This window comes from Dromiciops gliroides, chromosome 1 (genome assembly GCF_019393635.1).
Source record: "Dromiciops gliroides isolate mDroGli1 chromosome 1, mDroGli1.pri, whole genome shotgun sequence".
NCBI classification, from domain to species: Eukaryota; Metazoa; Chordata; class Mammalia; order Microbiotheria; family Microbiotheriidae; genus Dromiciops; species Dromiciops gliroides.
The window spans coordinates 309,870,308-309,894,878 of NC_057861.1; positions in this window are offsets into that span (position 1 = coordinate 309,870,308).

Genomic DNA, 24,571 nt, shown 5'->3' on the forward strand with positions numbered 1-24,571 from the left:
AAAGGCATAGCTTCCAAAAATAAGGAGGTGATAGTGCCCTAGTACAATTACAGAATATTTTCTCCAGTTTGGGGCTCCTCATTTTAGAAAGTTGAAGTTTCTTAAATTAGAACAAACACAAATGCTAAAAGCCTTTGCTTGAGGCCATATAATGATCAGTTGGTTAAAACTTTATATGCAAAGAGTACTGAACTTGGAGGGCTGAACATGTGCTCGCTGGACCTGGAGATGAATCCCAGTTTTGTTCTGGGACCTTGGGCAAGTCACTTATTTTCCTGGGCTTCAGTTTGCTCCTCTTTAAAATGAGGGGGTTGGATTAGATGACTTCCCCCAAGTTCCCTTCCAGCTTTAGCTTTATAATCAGCCTATAAACTTAGAATAATTTTGCTTAGAGCAGAAAAACCTTACAATATACCTCTTTGACTGTATTTGAATGATTATCATGTGGAAGAGGGATTAGTCATCTTTCCTTGGGCCCAGAAGGTAGAACTAACACTAGTGGTTGGGAACTTCAAAGAGGCAGATTGACTTGATGTGTGGAAAAATTCCCCATTAATTAGGGCTGTCAAAAAGTGGAATGCCTCAGGAGGTAGTGGGTTTCCCTTTATCGGAGGTCTCTAAGCAATAATTGGATGACTACTTGGGAATGATGTAAAGGGATTAATTTTGGGGTATGGGTTGCACAAGATGGTTACTGGGTCCTCCATATACTCTAATTCCTCTGAATATGTGCTTATTATTTCTTTTAGCACCAACTATCATCATCCATGCTTAATTCATTGAGAGGTTTTCAGATCCTGGTAAAGTCCCAGGGATAAGTTTTATCTATTAGCCTGTACTATTTCCTAATGACTCTAGGGGCAGGAGTAATTAAACCAATTGACCCTAAGGCCTCTATTATCTTGAAATAAGCATTTACATAACAAGGACCTTCCATTCAAGTGTGATACATCATGACTAAAAGGCAGCTTTCCTGCTACCCAAACCAGAATGTCCATTTCCCAGTTTGATTACCTAGAAGTTTGGCCAGCAAGCAGCTTTTGGTAGAACTTGAGAAGCCTGTTTGTTACCTGAATGTGTTTTAAGCCATAGTGACTTGAAATAGAGCTACATTTACCACTTAATACTCTTTCTCAAATCATTCTTAATGGAAAATGTGATTGGTTCAATTACCTTAATTTTCTTCTAGTCTATTTGGGTAATGGAGACTGCAGTATACCTGAAGATACCTCTTTGGGAGACTTGATCCTTGAAAATAACCTTATCATTCAAATCAAATGCATAAAGTAAAAATGGATCCTGAAATGACCCTTGCAATATGATTACTTGAATTACTAAGATCCAAGTTAGGTTAGGAATATTCATAAAATGCATAGTTATTATCCAATGGTTCATCACTTGAATCAAATGGTGATAAAACATGAGAGTAGTATCAAAGTGTGGTATATTCTATGTAATGCAAGCATCATAACAAGATCAATAATTATACTGGTACTACTACTACTCATGACTTGCAGTTGAAATCTCTGGATTTCTTCCCCTTTTAGAGTGTGATCTCCATGAGACTTGGGGTTATTTTACTTTTCTATTTGTATCTCTGGTTTTTAGCACTGTTTGTGCATAATAAACCCTTAATAAAAGTTTTCTCATTTATTAATTCATTTATAACATCTTACATTTTAATAGCATTTTATACTTTGGTCCAAAGTATAATCTTATTTATTATTTTATATGTTTATCACACCTTCTATAGAACTCCTATTTCTTTTTAAACATTTTAAAAAACTTTTTCTGCAGGGCAATGAAGGTTAAGTGACTTCCCCAGGGTCACACGGCTAGTAAGTGTCAAGTGTCTGGGGCTGGATTTGAATTCAGGTCCTCCTGAATCCAGGGCCAGTGCTTTATCCACTGTGCCACCTAGCTGCCCCCTAGAAATCCTATTTTGATACCTCATGATGGCATAGAAGTGATATTGGGTCACCATTTTTCTTTTGGCTTTTTTTTTTTTCAAAGGGATCCATGACCCTTTAATTTTTTTTTGGTGGGGCAATGACTTGCCCAGGGTCAGACAGCTAGTAAGTGTCAAGTGTCTGATGCCTAATTTGAAGTCAGGTCCTCCTGAATCCAAGGCCAGCCACCTAGCTGCCCTGGGTCACCATTTTTCAAAGTCTATGTCAACAGAGCACAAGATCTGTCAGGTTACATCAAGCAAGAAAGATTGTTAGTATGGTGCCAGCAATAGACTATGTCTGCTACCCCATATCCAGTCTAAGGATTGCAAGGTCCACCATTGGTACTCCTAAGTAAGTATGAATGGCTACTTCTTGGGAGTATTGTAAAAGTGATTTCTAATATCAGAAATAGGCTGGACTAGATGACCACTGAGGCTACTTGCAGCTCTATCATTCTGTGATTCTATGATTATTGACTAACTGAACTAAATTAATATGAACATTTTTCCATATAAAAGAAACCAGAAGGAACAAATTAATTTCAGCTAAATAACTAGCATTTATATTTTAACTTTAAGGTTTGCAAAAACACTTTACAATTAGTATCTTATTTGATCCTTACAATAACCCTGGAGGACTGCTATTATTATCTTCATTTTAAACTTGGGAAATTCAAGCTGACAGAGGTTAAGTGACTTGCTCAGAATCACATATTTAGTTAGTGTCTGAGGCTGGATTTGCACTCTTCTTGCCTCCAGGTCCAGCACTTTAACTACTGTGCCACTTTGACTTCTAACTGAAAGAACTCATTTGATACGAAATGGGAAAATAAAAGAATCGGTAGCTGCTTCTTAATCTTGTACCTAAAGACCTATATAATTTTAGTGATACTTGATCACTTTGCCTTGCAATGCTCATGATGATCTGAATCGAGAGAACTATAGTGAAGATAATTACAGCTGATATGTCAATAGCTATTGTCAAGGATAAAGAAGCAGAGACATTTTACAAAGCAAAATGCTAATTAACATGTTCCTTAATGCTTACTGACTTCAATGCAAAAAAGGATAGGCAAGGATAATGAAAATATTCTGGAAAATATGGTTTGCTCTTGAGAAGCTAAAGTCACCAAAGGTTTCTTATGGATTACAAGTTGCATGTCTATGTGATATGGATACTTTGTGCTAGACAGCAGTTAGAAGGTCCTGGGCATCATGGTGAATGCTGAGCAACATCACAAAAATGAAATTGACTACAGCTTGACAAACAGAAAACAGCTGGTTATCAGTGTGGGAAGCATTTAGGAATCACCTGCTTTTTTGCAGTCTAATCATTGACTCGTTAGAAAAAAAGGAACACAGGGATATCTATGCCAGAGGCAGCTTATTTTTGAAAGCATAAAAAGGATCAATATCCAAGATATCTAAAAGACATGATAATGAATGCTTGGGAATAATGATAAACCATATCATTTCCAAAAAATAAGGCCATCAGGAGGACATCAATAAATAATGACCCATATGCTTGCATTCTCCTTTAACATCTTTATGGGAATTTTTTACATGTATATCAAGTATATCCTTGATAAAAAGTTGAGAAAGGAAAAGATAGGCTTTTGTAAATGATTTTCTACAGCAAACCACATCTTTACAGCCAGGCAATTGACTGAAATAAACAAAGAATACAAAATCCCACTGTGTTTGTTCGTTGATAATAATAATTTAAAGAAGGCATTTTATTCAGTAGAGAAAAATGCAGCCTGAAAGGTTCTCCTCCAAGAACAAATCTCTCATGTTTATGTTAATTCCTTGTTAAATGTAACTACAGAGATCCTTCAATGATTTCTTCTGATGGTCAGTATCAGGTGAGGCATAGAACAAGGAGACATATGTCTACTGAAGGTGTTTGTCTCTACACAGAAAGGGTCGGGGGGGGGGGGGGGCTCAAATCAAAGAGAGCTTCCATATAGATAATGACCTCTTCCAAATGCTCCTGTTTGTCAATAGCATTATGCCAATTGCATCTAAGTCAAGGAGACTATAGAGCCTCCTCAGGTGATCCATGATCAATCAGAAACGTTCAGCCTAAAATAACACATTTCTATATACTTTAATATTTGTAAAGAGCTTTCTTTACAAAAACCTATCAGGTATTATTAGTCTCATTTTACAGAAGAAGAAGCTGAAGCTCCGAAGAGTCATATCTTGCCATGATCAAATAGCCAGTGTAGCACCCGTTCTAGGCTCCCTCCTCAGCTCCTATCAGCTTGGGTGCGCTGGGTGCCCCAGAGGATAGCTGACTACGTTCACGCTAAGGGTTGAGAGGATTTCTATTACTGTCATCCAAAAGTCTCCATCCAGTGTTATTTCCCCATATCATTCAAGAAGAAATCTAGTAACTTTCAGAAAGGGTGTTTGCAGAGAAAGTATGTAAAGAATAGCTGTTGCAAAACATTTCTCCCAACCTTGGAGCATACTCTCCCTCTGCACACACAAGGTTCCTGGGGAGTGTGGGCTTAAATATAAAGTTCAATGGTCATGAAGCACATGTGCAGAACACATGTGACCCAGCATTATCCCCCGAGTCCTGGTCCTAGAAGTTTTTTTTTTCTCTCCTTTTGTAAAGTTCTCATGAGGTTCCCCATAAGTGCAGCTCTCTATTGGTCCCCACGGATTAGTACTTTTGTAAGTACCTAAACCTTCTGTTGTCTTTGGGGGACTGTCTTTACCTCTCAGTTGCAGGGACTTCCTCTGTCATTGGCTACTACTGCTTCTGAAGCAGATTAGGCTACTAATGAGGGCTGTTAGTGGGACTCTTGTAGATTCTGATGAATCTGCAATTGTTGATGGGATCTCAGGATCTCCCAAATTTTCTGGTTGCTTGGGATACTTCCATCTTGGGATACTAAGTCATATAACAACAAGAAAGAATAAACCCAACAGAAACAAAGGTTTCATATATTCAGGATCATGTGGTGGCTGGGCACGAAGGGGAGCAACCAGTTTCCCTCCTCCAGTTAGCACCCATCTCTCCTTCTGACTTGAAGGTTTCTTTCTTTTTGAGAGGCAATTAGGGGTTAAGTGACTTGACCAGGGTCACACAGCTAGCAAATGTTAAGTGTCCGACACCAGCTTTGAACTCGGGTCCTCCTGAATCCAGGGCCGGTGCTTTATCCACTGCACCACCTAGCTGCCCCCAACTTGAAGGTTTCTAAGAAAGAGGCTGAGAAATCATTCATTGATATGTTTTTCTACAATTCCATTCTGGCTCAGCCTCTTTGGAGTTATCAGTCATTTTACCTCTGAAGCCAATTAGAAGGATTTTCATCATCATGTAATACCAGTCCCTTAATCACTCATGGTCCAAAACTGGTTCTACAAAATTCCAAATGCAGGATTGGTAAAGCAAGGGATATTTATGTATGCATTGTGTGACCCACTAGGAAGGGTAAATATGAGCTGGGCTCCCATTGGCTAGTTCCCCCAGTACAGCAGTAAATATCTGAGGCAGGATTTGCATTCAGGTCTATTGACTCAAGTCCAGTGTTCTATCTACTGTTCCAAGCTGCTTGATATGCTGCATGGTTCATTAGCTCAGCAGTATATATGTGTTGGATAAGCACCACAGATAGATAATGAATAGGCTCAGAATTGAAGAAGATAGAAGAGAAGGGAGGTTTAAATTACCTTTCAAAAATAGTATAGCATTTTAAATGATCCCAAGCTGCTTCCTGACCAGAAAAAAATAATATTTTTAACACAACTCTGAAAAGTCAAAATTGTGGATGACTCAAAGGGCAATGGTAACATATAATGGCCTCAAGTAGACTGCAGGGTATAAACACTGACGAATTGAGTAAAAAATAATAAGTGGCATAAAATCCATCCTTTGGGAAATGTATGATTCGAAAGACAGGTGAGGTAGTCACATAGTATAACTGAGGGGATAACAGATGGACTGCCTGAATGTTTTAGAGAAAGAGTTAGAGAACAGGCCTCTTGTGCATTGGGTAGATTCTTTGGAGGATTAATGGGAATACATTGAAAAGAAGTGCTCAGAAGAGCTTGGGTTATACTTTGCATTGATGGAAGGAGTATTTACAATAGCTGTTACTAAGGCATTGTGCTAAACTCTGGAGATACAAAGACAAAAGTGAAATAATAGAAAAATGGATTTTATTGGTTTTTCTGTTTTATACCACGTAGGTTTTGCCCTATCTCCCTTCCTTTGCTTCTTCCCTGAGAGCCACCCCTCATCAGAAATACTTTTTTCCCATTTTTTTTTGTGGGGAAATGAGGGTTTAATGACTTGCCCAGGGTCACACAGTAAGTGTCAAGTGTTTGAGGCTGGATTTGAACTCAGGTCCTCCTGAATCCAGGGCTGGTGCTCTATCCACTGTACCACCTATCTGCCCCCTAGAAATACTTTTTTTTAAATAAAAAGAAAACATCAAGAGAAAAAAATCAGTGAAATTTCCAAAGCATTGAGAAGGTCTGACATTATATGCAATGTTTTACACTTGTGGGCCCTGAACTCTGCAACGTACTAGGAGAAGAGAAGTATCTTCTAATATCTCTTCTTGGGGATCAAGCTCAGTTTTTTTTTTATTCTTAGAATTCACTTTCAATTGTTTAATTACTCATTTCCAGTTATATTATATCATATATCATTTACCTGGTTTTGCTCACTTTACTTGGCATCAGTTCACATTAATATTTCCATGCTTTTCTTTATTCTCTGTGCTTGTCCTCATGGCATAGACATTAACATTTAATCACATTCATATACCATAATTTGCTTGGAATTCTACAATTGAAAGGCATTTGCTTTGTTTCTAGTTCTTTGCTACCACAAAAGTATGGCTATAAATATTTTACAGTCTTTCTTTTTTGTCAGTGATCTCCATATGGGGGTATATACCTAGCAATGGAATCTCTGGATGGAAAGATATATACATTTTAGCCATTTCATTTGCATAATTCTCAATTGTTTTCCAAAGTGCTTGTACCACTGCACAATATAGCTAAAATATATCAACAGGCCTGCCTAATCAACTTCCCATTTTCAGTCATATTTGCCCCCTTTGCCATGTATGAGGTTGTTTTGCTTTGTAGTTATCTAATTATTAATGAAATCATTTTCTCAGGAGCTTAAATTCTAATAGGGGACAACATATATATGGATGTGCACATATACACACATACATATATAAATTTGTATACAGACAATGAAAAAAATGACTATAAGGGTTGACCATAGCAGGCAGGGGCAGAGGGAAGAGGGGAGATCTGGAAAGACAGACATTTTGACTCATTCAGAAGTATATTTCTTTTAAACTAAAAGTCATCCTAGCCTCCTTAAGAATTTTATCTCAACCCTGAGGATTTATCATTATCAGGTACAAGCAGATGCTAGAGAGTTGGCAGTGCTAACTTGAACGTGGGTCTTTGACTTCTAGTCCAGTGTTCTGTACAGTCTGGCAATCTTAACATTGTGTAACTGAGATCCTCAGATAGCAGAGACATCAGGGCTCTGGGTATTTATGCAGGCCTTCTCCTCAAAATCTCATGTTCTTTTCTCATTCCTTATCCTTATTTATATCTCTGCAGGGGATGCTCCTTCTTTCAGTTTTTGTGCCTCTGCTCCTTGGTTCTTCTGTCTGACCTTTCTTTTTTAATCTCCTTTTTAGGATCATTTTCCATGTCTACTCTCTAACTGTGATTCTGTCCTTAGTCCTCCACTCTTCACCCTCTAAATTCTCTCACTTGAGTATCTCATCAGCTCTCATGGTTTCAATTATCATCTCTACTCAATGTTATTCAGATCTCAATATCCAGCCCCACCATGCACACTATCAGGGCATCTCTAATTGCCTATTGGCTATTTAGAAATGGATATTCCCTTAAGCACCTTAAACTTACCATGTCCAAAACAGAATTCATACCCTCCCCATCTCTTCCAAACATCCCTTTTCTGTCAAGTGTACCACCATCCTTCCAATCACCCAGGAGACTTAGTGTCATTTTCAACTCTTTGCTTTCCTTCACTCCACATCAGTTGCCAGATGTTGTTGTTTCTATTTGTTCTACTTGCACAATGTTTTTCAATACATCTTCACTCAAATAATTGACCCTTATCACGTTTCATCTAGCCTCCTAGTTGATCTCCCTACCTCAAAATATTCCTACTTGTATCCATTGTTCACATAGTTGCCAAAGTGATTTTCTTAAAGTTACCACTCCCTCCTCCCCCCTCCAATCCTCCCTATTCAGTAAACTCCAAGAACTCTTAAGAATAGGACCAAAATGCTATTTAGAAAAGCCAATGCCACCCACTGCATCCTGCGCCATTGCCAGTCATCTTGCCAATTGCCTTGCCACTAGATTTTGATGACTCTGGAGGAGAGAGTGAGGCTTGTGACTTTGTACAGCTCTGCCTCACGTATATCCAATTAATGGGCAAATTGATACATTACCCTTGTGATTTTTCATAGGTTCTTTTCAGGAATGAAGGACCACCACCAACAATAATAGGATCAAAACCAAATTCTTCTGTTTAGCATTTAAAGCTCTTCACACCCCAACTCCAACCTAGTCCTTTCCTGTGTTATCATATATTGTATCTCTCCATATACTCTTCAGTCCAGCCAAATTGGCCTATTTACTATTTTATGCTATTGTATGAGACATTCCATTTCCAGTCTCCTTGCAGTTCTACATTCCTTGCCTGCAATGAACCTCTTCCTCACTTTCACCTCTCGTGACCCCTGGTTTCTTTCAAGGCTTACCTCAAGGTGCTTTTTGCAGGTGGCTTTGCTGCTAGTTACTCCCCCCAGCTTGCCCTGTAATTTTTTTAGTGTTTAATTTATATATACACTTATATATGTGCATCTCTTGAAGACAGACACTGTTTTACTTTGATATTTTTATTCCCAGTGCCTACTATACCACATGGCTCAAAACAAGTGCTTAATAAATGTTTGTTGATTGAAAGCATACCTTATTTCATTCAAAACATTTACAAAACTGATGAAAATTTCCAGGAACTCTACTGAAACATCTAAATATAGAAACATATTTAGAAAATAGCACTAAAACATCTATTAATCTGCATATACATTCATTTTCCTTTTCATTTAAATAGTGGAGTAATTGATCTTTTATATAGTTTTTACTTCATCTAATTAATTTTGCAACATATATTAAGAAGTTGGATAAGTGAATTTCTCACTCAAACCCAGGTCATTGTCTGGCACAATACAACTGGTATTCAGTGTTAACTGTACTCACTAACACCAAATTGCTTCCTTTACTCAGTTAATACCCTATTAGTTAAACTAATTCAAAAGCGTACTTTCTCTAAATTAAATTACAGCATTTCACCTATTCAGCAGTTTTGACTCTACCTTGATGTCTTCTCACAACCCCTATCCATGAATCCCTGTCCAGCCCTACAAGTTTAGAGTACAATGTGCAACCTATAGCACAACTTTGCATTTTAGCAAAATTTTTTTTTGGTATTTTTGTATTATGGGCACTGGTCTTGTAAGACACTTAAATAAAGTGGAAAGACAAGGATACTTTGCAATCTGGAATTAAGGATTCATGGAAATGCAAAAACATTTTATCCAATTCTTACTTCACGATATCAGTATAAGAGCATATTTTACCCCTTTTGAAATAAGCCTGTATTGACTTATCTGTTTGCATGTTCTTTCTCTACTGTGCTATTTTTAAGCTATATGCAGGAAGCGAGGCTGTCTCTCATTTTGCATAGCATAGTGCCCTTCACAATGCAGAAGATTAATCCATGCTTATAGGATAGGTTATGTGGAGAACCATTTTCACTTTCCTTAATTGTGTGGATGTCGAGATGTAAACAGCAGTCCAGATGTGTTATCTGGTAGGCTCATGCATAAAGCTAGAGGAGATATAACTATAGGAGCCTCCTGCATTAAACTATAATAGCAAACTTTACTCCTCACCAAGAACTCATCAAGAAATGACTTCTTGGTTCCTCCTTTGTAATCACTGGTTAAAAAATGCTCTGAAACTCCCCTCTCTAACCTGATCCTGGAAATTCTGAAATAGAAGGTACAAATCAGATGAATTTATATTGTGTTTATGTACACAAAGGGATACTTTCTCTGTATATTTTGGGTTTTTGTAAGGGAGGCAGCCACCTAAGTCTCACTAAATCAGCAGAGGAATAAAAAGTCACTAGGAGAGAATATTCTACATGAACTAGGGAAATCCCACCTGGTGCTTATAGTACAATTAGGCCCTAGGCTTCTTTTGCTTCTTGTAGTCAGCATTTCTACTTTCAAAAACTTTTAATTGAAATAAACTTTGTATTAAAAGAAAGCACCAATGGGGCTTAAAAACTTAAGGGCCTAATCATACAAATACATAAAATTCATGCTCTTGAGCTTTAGGTTAGCCTCTGGATTTCTTTTATAGACCCTTCAGAGATTATTATCATTGTTCCTAGGCACTTGATAAGGGGCCAAATGAACATATATTGCCCCATGTACAACGCCAAGGCATTAAGGATCTAAGGACTTACATTCATTTCCTTTCATTTCAAGCTAACCCAGGATACTGTCATTTGAAAATGGGGAAGTATTATGAAGCATTACAAACCAGATGGGGATGGTTTTTTTTAATGGAGTGGTGTTACAGAGTTATCTCAAAGTTACTGCAGTTAGCTGACATTAATTCTCACTGCATACTCCTACCACTGCATTACATTCTAAATCTCTGAACCTTCCCCAAGGGGATTCTTTCCTTCTGCCTCTCCCTTTGCCTCTTCCTCACTACTCCTTCCCTGCATTTTCCTCCAAACCCTTTTCCTGTGGTACTGTACTAGCTGTCCAGTGACCACTTTCTGGGGGATTATTCTCCTGCCTTCTGCAATCTGCAGTATGCTTTATGGGACCTGAGGGCTTCTTTTCCTCCCCTACCCCCTCACTCCCTGGGAAGGGGGTGGATCTGGGAGTAATCTGGCAGTTATATTTCCAGGCAGCTGGGAGTTGGGCTGATCAGTAACTCCCAGGGGTTTTGAATCCAAAAGAATTAGCTCAATGGCCTGAATTCACAGCTTTTGTTCCTACCTAAATTGGATGTTTTTGACTTTACCCCTACTAGGTGGAATATTTTTAGATTGGAAGCAATAGTAGTTTTAATACCTTGAATTTACCTAAAGATTTTTTCCTAGGATGAAATAATCTAGAGCTTGTTAGAGAGGAAGCTATTGTCTGGATTTAAATATAATATTTTGGAAGGTGTGTTTATCCCTTCTCCCCCATTTAAAAAATGAGGCAATATAGTTATGTACATATATGCATGTATATGTGCACATGTATAAACACACAGGCATATATGTATATCTATATTGTTTTGTCTGTTTCAGTCATGTCCAACTCTTTGTGACCTCTTTTGGGGTTTTCTTGGCAAAGATATTGGAGTGGTTTGCCATTTCCTTCTTCAGCTCATTTTATAGATGAGGAAACTGAGGCAGAAAGGGTTAGTGACTTGCACAGGGTCACACAGCTAGTATCTAAGGCTGCATTTTAACTCAGGTCTTCTGGAACTCCAGGCCAGGCACTCCATCCACTGTGCCACCTTATTGCCCCTATATGTACCTATAAGTATATATAAATGTCATCACCATTTCCCAATATATTACCCTTCCCTATTGAACCTTTCCTTCTTACAAAGAAAAATAGGCAAAGCCAATTGAAAAAGCAACCAAATGTGACAACAAATTTTATTTTCTACACAAGTCATCTTCACCATCTACTGAGAGGAGGGCTGTATGCTATATGACCTTTTATTCCTGCCCAAACCTCTCATAGCTCCAGCTCTCTTCACCCTCTTATTTTAAAGTTCTTGCTTCTTACTCCACTGGGCCCTTACTGAAGCAAGGAAATCCTTTTACACTTGCACACTCACCAAAGTAACTATTCTAAACCCTTTCTTCACTCCTCAAGCTTCTCATGGTACTCTTCCCCCACCTTCTCAGTAGAAGATCTTGCTTCATACTCCACTGAAAAAAATGAGGCCATTTACTAAAAGCTCCCCCTTCTCCCCTCTTCCTCAATTTCTATCATTCAGCTCTCCTCCACCCCCTTTTCATAGGAAGGGATAGCTTTTCTCCTTGTTAAGATGTTTCTCCTTGTTTTCTCTCCCTTTATATGTACAAGTGATTCCATTTTCTCCAAAACATTTCGCCCCCAATCTCTCATTTATTTCATTTCAATCTCTCTATCTACTGGTGATTTTCTTACTGCCTACAAACATACCCATGTTTCCTCCACCTCAAAAAGCCTTCACTTGATTTGTCCATGCCCTTGAGCCTATCATCTCATATTTCTCCTCCATTTCATAGCTAAACTCCCTGAGAAGGCTGTCTAAAACCAATGCCTCTACTTCCTTTCTTGTCACTCTCTCTTAAAATTCTCTACAGTCTGGTTTCTGACCTCATCTGAAACTGCCCTCTCCAAAGTTACCAATGATATCTTAATTGCCAAATCTAATGGCCTTTTCTCAATCATCATCTTTCTTGACCTACCTGCAGCCTTTGACACTTATGATCACCCTCTTCTCTTGGATACTCACTCTCTGCTTTCTGTTTTGGTGACACATCTATCTACTGGTTCTCCTCCTGTCTGTCCTGGACCTTTCTCTAGGTCACACTAGCTAGCATTATAAAAACAAGTCTGATTCATTATTTTGTGTTGGTTTAATTGACATTATTTTTTGTCATGGGGTGTGCTGTTCTTGTGTTTCTACTTAGCTCTGTATCTCTTCATAAAAATATTTCCATGCGTCCCTGAATTTCTCATATTGTCATTTCTTATGGTACATTTGCATTCTATGTGCTATAGTGTGTTCAACAATTCCTCATTAGGTTGTTGTCCTTTTTACTTTTCAGGTTTTTTTTATATTGCAAAGAACCTTACTGTGAATAATTTGTTATATTTATAAGACTTTTCTATCAATTACCTCCTTGGAAGTATATGCCCAGCAGTGGGATCACTGGGTCAAAAGGTATAAACAGTATTGTTCTCACATGATCAATGTTTCTTTTTTTTAAAACAACAACAACACATATTTCCACATTAGTCACGTTATAAGAGAAGAATCAGAATAAAAGGAAAAAACACAAGAAAGAATAAACAATAACAACAAAGCAACAACAAAAGTGAAAGTAGTATGTTTCATTCTGCATTCAGACTCCATGGTTATTTTTCTGAATGTTGGGGAGCATTTTCCATCATAAGTCTTTTTTTTTTTTGCAGGGCAATTAGGGTTAAGTGACTTGCCCAGGGTCACACAGCTAGTAAGTGTCAAGTGTCTGAGTCCAGATTTGAACTCAGGTCCTCCTGAATCCAGGGCTAGTGCTTTATCCACTATTTTCTTATATATCTTAGATATCAGACTTTTCAGATGTGCTCATTTTTTCAGGCCACTTGTAAGCAGAGTAGATCACTACCTATGTGGCATAATATGAAGTAGACTGAAAGACCATAGAAAGTTAGAGCTAAAAGAAATACTCAAGATCATCTTGTTCAACTCCCCTGTTTCATAGGTGAGGAAGTTCAGACTTAAAGGGTAAATGACTTATCCAAGATCACAGAGCAAGTTCATATCAAGGGTGGGGTTCCTCAGAACCCTAATCTCTTGTAAGTCAGTCCATTGGCATTTTCCACTATATCATTTTCCTCTTGCTCCTAATTGTTTTCCCCACTGTCTCTTTGAAATTCAGACATTACTCATCTTCCTTGAACCTTGGATATAAATATGTGCTTAAGAAATGTGTGTTGAGGGGGCAGCTAAGTGGCTCAGTGGATAAAGCACTAACCCTGAATTCAGGAGGACCTGAGTTCAAATTTGACCTCAGACCTTTGACACTTAATCCTCATTACCCCCCAAAAGGAAAGAAAATAGAACAAATATATAAAACCCAAAGCCCTTCCTCAATAGAGAATTTATTATTCAAAGGATATGAACATTTTTAAAAGTAATAAACATTTTATTTAATGTTTTGAGTTCCAAATTCTATCCCTCCTTCGCTCTCTCCCATATCTCCTCCTTGAGGCAGCAAGCAATCAGATATGGGTTATACATGTATGATTATATAAAACATTACCATATTAGTCATTTTGTGTAAGAAAACTTGAATAAAAGAAAAAAATGAAAGAAAGGGAAAAATAGTATGCTTCAGTCTTTCTTTGGAGGAGGGTAGTATGTTTCATCACTAGTCCTTTGGGATTGTCTTGTTCAATCAACAACTATAGGGGATAAAGCTCCAAATAACTAATAATGAGAGAAATTAAAATTAAAATAACTCTGAGATTGTACTCATCAATTTCTTGAAAATGACAAAAGCACACAAACAGAAATAGTGTTAGAGGAAATGGGTAATTAACATTAATATACTGTTGGCAGAACTATGGAGCTATCCAACCATTCTGAAAAATAACATGGACTCTGCAAGAAAGTGACAGAACTATTGTGCTGTAAGAAATGATAAGCAGATGGATTTCAGAAAAAACCTGGAAAGACTTGCATGAATTGATGCTGAGTGAAATTAGCAGAACCAAGAGAACATTGTACACAGTAACAGAAACATTATGTGATGATCATCTGTGATAGACCCAACTCTTCTCAGCAATATGGTGATCCAAGTCAATGCCAAAAGACTTATTGTAGGGGGCAGCTAGATGGTGTGGTGGATAAAGCCCTGGCCCTGGATTCAGGAGTACCTGAGTTCAAATCTGGACTCAGACACTTGACACTTACTAGCTGTGTGACCCTGGGCAAGTCACTTAACCCTCATTGCTCTGCTTCCCCCCCCCCCAAAGTGTGTTGAATTGAATTGAAAATGGAAACAAAGCTGGGAAGCATAATAGCAAATCATGATCACACCCTGTTTAATAGTGTAATTATATTACATAATCTTAACCGGGTGCTCACTGCAGTAAGACAATTCTTTGCCTTAAAGCAACTCTCTAGTCACTCATCTTCCCTTTACAATCTGTACAGGTGCCAAATTGATATTCTTTCAACTCAGGTCTGACCATGTCAATACTCTGCTGAGAAAGCTTCCTTGACTTCCCATTGCCTCTAGGATAAAACACAAAGCTTCAGCCTGGGTTTTGGTGCCCTTTACAATCTGTTTTCCCCTTAGCTTTCCAGACATTTCATTTTCTTCCCCTTCACACACCTTCTAGCCAAGCTGATCTACTAGTTATTCCCTGAATTTGCCTTTCTGTTTCTTGTCCCTATGACTTTATATACCTCTTCCTCATCTCTGCCTTTTAGAATCCTTAGCTTTCTTCAAGGCTTGGCTCAGATGAGCTCTTAAAGTCTCTCCTATTCCCCTAATTGTTAATGTTTACCCCCTCAAGTTATCTTGTATCTACTTCTCTGCATAATGTTTAAAACCCTCTTCATTCTTCATAAAAATTCTCTAATGCTAGGTATGATCTTGGAGTCTTCCATGAACTATGGATATAATATGTGCTTAATAAAAATTATATGTATATATACATATATATGCACATATATGTTAAAAATGTTTAGTAATACCTAATAAATATTTGTGGTTCCTAATAAATGTTTAAAATGTTGAAATTGAATTGAAAATGGAAATGAAGCTGGGAAGTATAACACCAAATCGTGATCACACCCTGTTTAATAGTGTGATTATATTACATAATCTTAATTGGGTTCTTACTACAGGAAGACAATCCTTTGACACCACTTTAATTGATTAATTCACCACAGCAATTCTTTTAACCCTTTTTCTCATTCCTCAAACTTCTCATTGCACCCCCTTTTCACCCTCTTAGCTGAAAACAACTCAAGAAAATTGAATATTGAGGCCATTGGCTGACAGCTCCCTCTTCTTCCTCCTCATCCTATCATTCATATGTATTTTCTCCTTCTTTATCTTTTTTAAAAATCTTTTTATTTATTTATTTATTTGCAGGGCAATGAGGGTTATGTGACTTGTCCAGGGTCACACAGCTAGTAAGTGTCAAGTGTCTGAGGCCAGATTTGAACTCAGGTCATCCTGAATCCAAGGCCAGTGCTTTATCCACTGTGCCACTTAGCTGCCCCCCTCCTTCTTTATCTTTGTCTCACATGAAGATGTGATCTTTCTCCTTAAGGTAAACCTCTATACCTGCATGAGCCATCCTATTCAATCCCATCTTCTTTGGAAGACTGCCGTTCCCTTTCATTTCCAGTACCTCACTAATTGTTAATCTCTTCCTATCTATTGTCTGCTTCCTTGCTGCCTACAAACATGCTCCTCTCTCCCTTATTAAAAAAAAAAACCCAACAACACAATTCAACCATTCCCATTAGCTGTCACCCTATATTTCTCCTTCCTTTCATGGCTGAAGTTCAGAAAAACATCCAAAATCAGTGCCTCTAGTTGCTCTTCTCATTTTCTTCTAAACCTTCTTCAGTTTGGTTTCTGAAATGATCATTCAATTGGAACTTTCTTTCCAAAGTTTTCTCTTAATTGCCAAATCAATTATTCTTTTCAGCATTCTTCTTGACTTCTTTCTATCCTTTGACACTTTTAATCACTCTCTTTACCTAGATACTTTCTCCTGTCTATGTTTTTGTGACACTATTCTCTCTTGGCTCTCCTCTTACCCAGATGACCATTCTCTTTCAGTCCCTTTTGATGGATTCTCATCTAGGTCACACCTACTTCTTGCCCAAGGTTCTATCCTGGAGCCTCTTCTTTTCTCATTCTGCAATATCTCATCAGCTTCCATGGGTCTAATTATTATCTTTATGCAGCTGATTCTCAGATGTATTTATTTAGCCCTACCCTCTCTCCAGACCTCAAGTTTCATTTCACCAACTTCTTATTGAACAAGCTCCATAGACATCTCAAATTCGACATAACAATAATAGCACTAACATTTATTTAGTGCTTAACATATGCTAGGCACTGTGCTAATTACTTTCCAATTATTATCTCATTTGATACAACAACTCTAAGAGGTAATTATTATTATTATTCCCATTTTACAGATGAGGAAATGGATTCAAACAGATTAAGTGACTCACCCAGGGTCACACAACTTGTACTTCCTGATGCCATTGATCCTCTTCAAGAACAAAGGACAAACAACAATCTGTGAGTACCAGTACCTGCCCCACTGGGGACCCAACTAGGCAGTTCCAGTTGGACAATACTTCCTCCCTTCCTCCCTTCCTCCCTTCCTCCCTTCCTCCCTTCCTCCCTTCCTCCCTTCCTCCCTCCCTCCCTCCCTTCCTCCCTTCCCTTCCTTCCTCCCTTCCTTCCTTCTATCCTTCCTTCCTCTTCCCTTCCTTCTTCCCTTTACCCCTCCACATGGGGAATCATAAATTTACATGTGGCTGCTCTACCTAAAGGAATATAAATTCATTGAATTAGAGCTCTGTTAAACCAGGTTTTGATAAAGCCCATTTGAATTCAAATGGAACTACCTGACTATGCCCTAAACCCAAATCACTCTGGCTCTCACTGATTGGCCAATAATGAGCCCTATTCCAAGCCTCATTTGGTTACTGTTTGGGTTTTGTTGGCTCAGAGTAAGGGTAAATAGCAACTGTTTCTGCTCTGGCCAGAAGTCCTAGGGGTTTTCCCTTCTCCTATTGATTTAGTTATTATTTTAAGTAGGTAAAAGGGCATTCTTTACTTCATTTATTACTCAGCCTCAATCACTGAATGGGTGCTGCCTCAGACAGACAGAAGTGGGAAAGATCTTAGCTTAAAAAGGCCAAGGTCTCCCACTGCATCCAGGGCCATTTCCAGTCATCTTGACCTATGTCTTGTCAATGGACCCAGATAGCTCTGGAAGAGAGAGTGAGGCTGGTGACTTTGCACAGCCCTGTCTCATGTAAATCCAATTCACTTGCAAGTCAAGACATCATCTTCCTGATGTCATTTGTCCTCTTCCAGACGGAAAGACAAACAGCAACCTATTCTGCCTACAAGTGGCCAAGAAAAATTAAGGTTTAAACCAGAATGTATTATTTCCCCCATAATCTTTCCCATCCTATGAACTTCCTTTTTACAATCAAGTTCACCACCTAGTTCTCCTAGTCACCTAGACTGACAATCTGTGTTACCCTTGATTTTTCTCTCATACTTACTCAACCTATCTACTCTATTGCTGAATCTTGTTTCTATCTTTACAGCATTACTCGTATTCTACATCTCCTTTCTGCTCACACAGTCACCACCCTGATGCAAGTCTCTCTTTACTCTAGTCCATTTTCTGCTCAGCTGCCAAAATGATCTTCCTAAGGAGCAGGTGTGTCCATGTCACCCTGTCCCCTTATCCCAGAAATTCCAGCAGCTCCATGTTACCTCCATATATGTATATGTGTATATGTATATATATGTATGTATGTTGTGTGTATGTATACACACATATTTTTTAAAGTCCTTCACAACCTGGCCCTTTCCCAAGTTTCCAGTCTTCTTATACTCAGCTCCTTTTTATTTAGTCTACAATCTAGCAATACTGACTTTCTCGCTATTCCTTGCACACATTACATTTCCTCTCCTTTCTCTGCACGTTTTCATTGGCTGTCTCCACATTGACCATTATCTCCTCCATCACCTCTGTCTCTTGGCTTCTTTCAAGACTCACCTCAAATCCCACCTTCTACAAAAGGCCTTTGCCACTCTGCCTCCTTCCCTTCTTCCCCCAACCCTGTGCCCCTTCCTCTGATACCTTCCATGTACACTTAGTGTATTCTATTGTATGCAATAGGGCAGCTAGGTAGTGCAGTGGATAGAATGCCTGGCCTGGAGTCAGGAATCCAGTCTTAGTTACTTGCTAGCTCTGTGACCCTGGACAAATCACTTAACCTTATTTGCCTCAGTTTGTCATCTGTAAAATGGGGACACATTGAAGAAGGAAATGACAAACCATACCAGTGTATTTTCCAAGAAAACCTCATGTACAAAGTCCATGGTGTAACAAAATGTGACTGAACAATAACAACAAATTGTATGTAAACATACTTGTTTATATTTCATCTCCCATACTAGAAGGGGAGCTCCATGAGGTCAAGGGCTATTTCTGCTTTCCTATATATCTCCAGCTCTTAGCACAAGGGCCAACACATTGTAAACATTTAATAAATGCTTGTTGGCTGACTGTCTTTTATTACCCATCAGTTTCGACTATTACCTACTAGTTTCAAACAACTTCATAGGGGTTGAGGGAATATAATAAAAGCAGATAACATTTTTATTGAGGCCAATGGATCAGAAAAGTTAGGAAGGGTCAGTGTTACTTTATCTTCCAAGAAGACTTCCCTTCTCCTCCTCTAGTCAGTAATAAAAATGTATAAGACAGTAATGTTTTCCCATAAAAGAAGACAGTGTGGGACTCAGAATAAAATATGACTCATCCATTTTATGTAGCAAAAAGTTAATGTAGGTGACATAGAAAGTGGGTTGAATTTAACAAGATTGAATGGTACCAATGTTGAAATAACAAATAATATTTTGAATAACATTGAAAAGTCAAAGTATACTGATAAAGATGGCCAAAATGATGATTTTATTGAAGGTAAGAAAGTGGGAAGACAGCTACATTGTATATCCTAGGAGGTCATACCGGTAGCAATCCACTTTTATGAGAAAGAGACATATGACAAAAAAAATTAAGCTGATATAAAAGGTTTCTCAAGGAAGCAAATCCAAGTGTACATCCAAGGGCTAGTACAGAAGCAATATCCCACATCATAAAATACACATACATGGCCCTACAATAATCAACCATATGACCAAAATGGAATCATTGAGAAAAGGCTAATTTATTAAACAAATTCAACAAAAACTTATTAAATACCTGTTCTGTAAAAGGACTGTACTATATGTTAGAAATACAAAGAGAGCAATGTAAATCCTGCCTTCAAGAAGCTTACAGGGAGAGTCTGATGAGTGCAAAGAAGGGGTCACGGCAAAGTTCTCTGAGAAATTTGGGGAGGGAGAGATAATTTTTACATTGAAGGGAATCAACAAAGTTTTCTTGGAGAAAGAAAAAAAACTGGACTGTGTTTTAAAGGAAAAGCCAGTTTTCTTTCCTTTTGCTTCACTAGAGAAGTGGGGGAAGTCCTTTACAAGTATGGAAAGATGGTATGAGAAGGAACATGGAGATGGACAAGGCAAGAAAAGAATGGGGGACTTAGAGTAGTCCAGTTGATTTGTAAATTGATTACAGGAAAATTAGTAGTATGGCTGGATAAGTGACTGGGAACTAAATTGTGATGAGTTTTAATGACAGGATTGAGTGTGTTTTATTTTATAGGTAAGAGGGAACCATTAAGGTAAAAGGGTGACATGATCAGAATGTCACACTGGAAACATTGCTTGGGAAGTGATGTGAAGGGTCAATCAGAGAAGAGATGGATTAGAGACAGGAAGACAATTTAGGAGATTTTAAAAATAGTTTCCATAAGGACAGATGAAAACCTGAACTAGGGAGGCTGCAGCAGAAGTAGAAAAGAAGTGTTGGAAAGAATTCATAGAAATTGTCAACTGAATGCTGTTGGAAGATAGGATGAGAGAGATTGAAAAGTAAAATGTGAATCTAAGGTTTTGAGCTTGAGTCACTGGAAGGTAGTATCATCAACAATAATGGAAATGTTAGGGGGAAGGGCAAGTTTTGAGGAGAAGATAAAGAGTATAGCTTAGACATGTAGTATTTGAGGGACATGCAGGTAGAGGCTATGCAGTAAGCAATTGGAGGGAGAAGGCTTAAGCTCAAGGAGAAGTTAAGGGTAATACACATTTTTGAGTAATCTACAGAAAAGCCATAATGAAAGTCATAGTAGTGAATGAATCCAAAAGGGAGAGAGAGAGAAGAGCCAAGTTAGAACCTTGGGGATGGATATATTTAATGACTAAGAGAAGAATGATGATCTGCCAAAAAGAAACAAAAGGTAAGAGGAGGACTATTAAGATAATAATGTCATGGAAGCTAAAGGAAGGTATAAAGGAAAGGTTTATTGATATTAATATATTGCTGAGGCTCAGGAGCATCCTGTGTGGTTTGCAATGTCAAATAGCTAAGGAGTAAAGAAGGATAAGGAAAAGAAAAAAGGTCATTAATAATGCTGGAGAGAGTTTTTGCAGCTTGTTTTATACACAAGTCAGTATGCAAGGAGTGTTAAGGAAGTAGACAGTAAGAAGGTAGAGACAGTAATTATAGGATACACTTCCTAGAATTTTGATTGTGAAAGGAGGGAGAGAGATTGGATAATCACATGGGGGTGGTGGGATCATGGGAGGTATTTTTAAGATAATGGAGATTTGAAAATAATTGTTGACTGAAGGGAATTAGGGAGACAAAGATTGAAGATGTATGGGAGAGGGGGAGAAAAAATAAGGAAAGAAGGTCTTATACCTCTTTGAGTTGTGAGAAAAAACAACACCCTTAAACTGAATCACAAATGTGAATTATTGTAGGAGTGAAGGTATAAGTGGAGGGTTTAACTTTGACAAGGAAGGAAGGAGGAGAAATAGGTAAGGACACTGAGAAACTTAGAGGAACAGAGAGAATGGGGGGAGTTTGATTTTTTGTATAAATTAAGTAGTAAGGTGTCTTTTGAGAATAAGGTAATGGGGTTTCAGTTTGGGGCTTGAGGATAAGAGGGGAGATTTGAGAAAGCTCTTGTGGGAAAAAATGTAATAATGTGCTAAATAAAAATGATTGTGCATCAGCTAAGAACAGTTGAGGATAATGAATATACATTTATTGTCTTCCAAGTCATCACAATTCTGTGGGTTTTTTTCCAGGAATGTTCAGACATTTGGCAATAGAATTGGAAAAGGTGAATGATTCAGAGAAGCAGGTTGAAACTTGATGTAAGGGGAAAAAAACTTCCTATCAAATGATGGCATCCAAAGTAAATGGGCTGCTTTTGGAAGAAATGGTTCCCCCTTCACTAGAGGTCTTCAAATAGAGGCTGGATGCCCACTTGTTGGTATGTTATAGAGAGGCTCTTATTTAGGCATAGGTTGGGCTAGATAGTTACTGAGGTCCATTTAAATTCTTGAGAGTTTGTGATCTCATCAAGGGTTACCTAAGTTTAGGATTAGCATACTGGCAATGGCAAAAGAAGACAATTGGATGGAGACTAGCAGAAAGAGCATGATGGAAACAGATGCCTGCCGGCTCACTGAATCTCTGAAATGCATGGAATCTCAGAGATTACCACACCAGGTAGGAAGGTAATAGAAGACAAGAGAGAACTGAAAAAATGGAAGAACAGGGAGAGTATAGGGATCAAAAGTGATGATGAAGGTCAAGAATAGATGTGGTAAAATTAAGGAAATAGGAAAAATGGAAGGACAAGATTGTTTTCAGAGAGCGGAGTATCCTAGTATATTGGTGGATTAATTTTGAGGGATAGTAATATGTGATCCTCCTGGCTGATGAAGTGGAGTAGAGATGGAGATTGTGGTAGATAAAAAGTTCTAGGAATTACGAAAACAGGATGACACAAGTGTCATTAATATGGGTATTAATGTTTCCAAGGTTTATGGCATTAATGTGGCTGATGTTGAAGATGATGGCAGGGAAAGAGATAGAAAAGAAAACCATCAGCTGCAGAAGTCTTTCAGATGTTGGTATTATCAGCTGACATGAACATCAAAGCAGGAGAAGTTGAATAATCTTATCTGAGCATAGGCCAGGCAGGAAATGCATGGGCCAGTGGGGTGCAAGGAGTCATTGAATCCATCCACAGGCACTATGAAAAGGAAGGCTAGAGAGGGTGAAGAGTGAGAAAAAGAAAAGTCAGCAATAGAGAGGGCTGCCAGAGATGTAACTTCTGGGGGAAAACCTTGTTTCAGTTAATGAAAGGAGATGAAAGGTGTATAAAAAGAAACAATGAAGGGGAGTTTGCTAATGGAATGGGGATGTCAAAGTATACAGAGTATTTTACTATAATTAGGAAGGTAGGTAAGTTCATCAGTTGAGCAGGAAAGCAGGAGCTGTTGGCAATATCCCTAATGAAGGTCCCAGTTTTTATCTCTCTCTAAGGTTCCAAATAGCCAGCTCATAAAAGCACAGGTAGTCCATGTTTCTGGGCCAGTGTTGAACCTTATACTGAAAATTGACCCGATTAACAGGAGACAAAGCAAGACAGGTAATATCTCCCATGTGACAGAACAGTGAAGGTGTGGGGAGTCTGGTAAAATGGGTTGCTTTCCTTATGCACCTATGTATTACTGTGTGTCAATCACTGGGCCTGAAGTCAAAAAGATGAGTTAAAATCCTGCTTAAAAAACTTACTAGCTGTGTGACTCTGGGTAAATTACTTCACCGTATGCCTGATTCAATTTTCCGTATTGTAAAATAGAGTTAATAATAGCCTTACCTCCCAGGGTTGTTGTGAGGATCAAATGAGAATTTATAAAGTGCTTATCATAGTGCCTGGTGCATAATAGGAATTATATCAATATTTATTTATTTGGTCAACCCTGAAAACAGATGACCAAAGAGTCACAGAGGTTTTGCAACCACCATTAACTCTAAAAATACCAAAGAGTTCATGCAGGTTATCACAACCATAATTAACTCTGAAAAATCAAATAAAACCCCCAAATAAAACCAAAGCGCTAATGCCAGTGATAAACAAAAAGCTTTCTTTATTCGATTGGAGGAGGGAAACTAGACATATGTGTCAGGGCCTCCTCTGATCCTGAGGAGACCTGCTTTAAGGTAGGCAAATCTCAATGCATATACTAGTGGCTACACAGTGAGCTGTAGCCCTGACAATGAGGGGTAACAGCAATGATGAGACAAGTTTGATTCATAGCAGGGCTTCATGACCTTAACATGGGTTCTGAAGGTGCTTGTTCAAGTTCAGAGAAATCCTTTTTGGATTTTTCGGTGGCTGAGTTCATCCAGAGGATGACCACAAAGGATTGTTGTTATGCTAAGCTCAGGGCACAGATTTCTTGCTGGGCCTTAGCTCTGGAAAACAGGGGGTCTCCTAATGGTAAAAAGAGGAGTAAAAAGAGAAGGGTGGTCTTGGAATGGGGATTGTGACAATTCCCTTTCTTCTCCCCAATCCCAGCACATATTAAGTGTTTATTATGAGTCAGGTACTGTTGACTATATGACATGTTAGAGGTTTTAATGCACATCCTAAACCAAAGAGCTAGGGAGTAATAATGCTATGTCACAAGGGTACTTGACCACCACAGCCATGACAATTTTGACATTTGAACCCTTTCCTTTTCTCTCTTGCTATCTCATGGGAAGTCAAAGACACCACCATCTACACATGAAAGAGAATAATTGGGGATGAAGAGAAGTGGGAAGAGAATGATAGGAGGTGAGGAAAAGAGGGGTTGGGATGAATAAGAAGAGCATAGGGGGAAGTATCAATATAGTAGGACTGGGGAGTAAGTCAGTACTTCTGGATGGCAACAATTAGAGAGGTAACCTATAAAGAAGTGAGCTGGGATGGGATGGGCTGGGTTGGGGTGAAGTAGTAGCACATTAGCCATTGGAGAAGAGAAATACTGAGCTCATGAAGAAGCCTATAGATCCTGTAGCCTCATATTGGCAG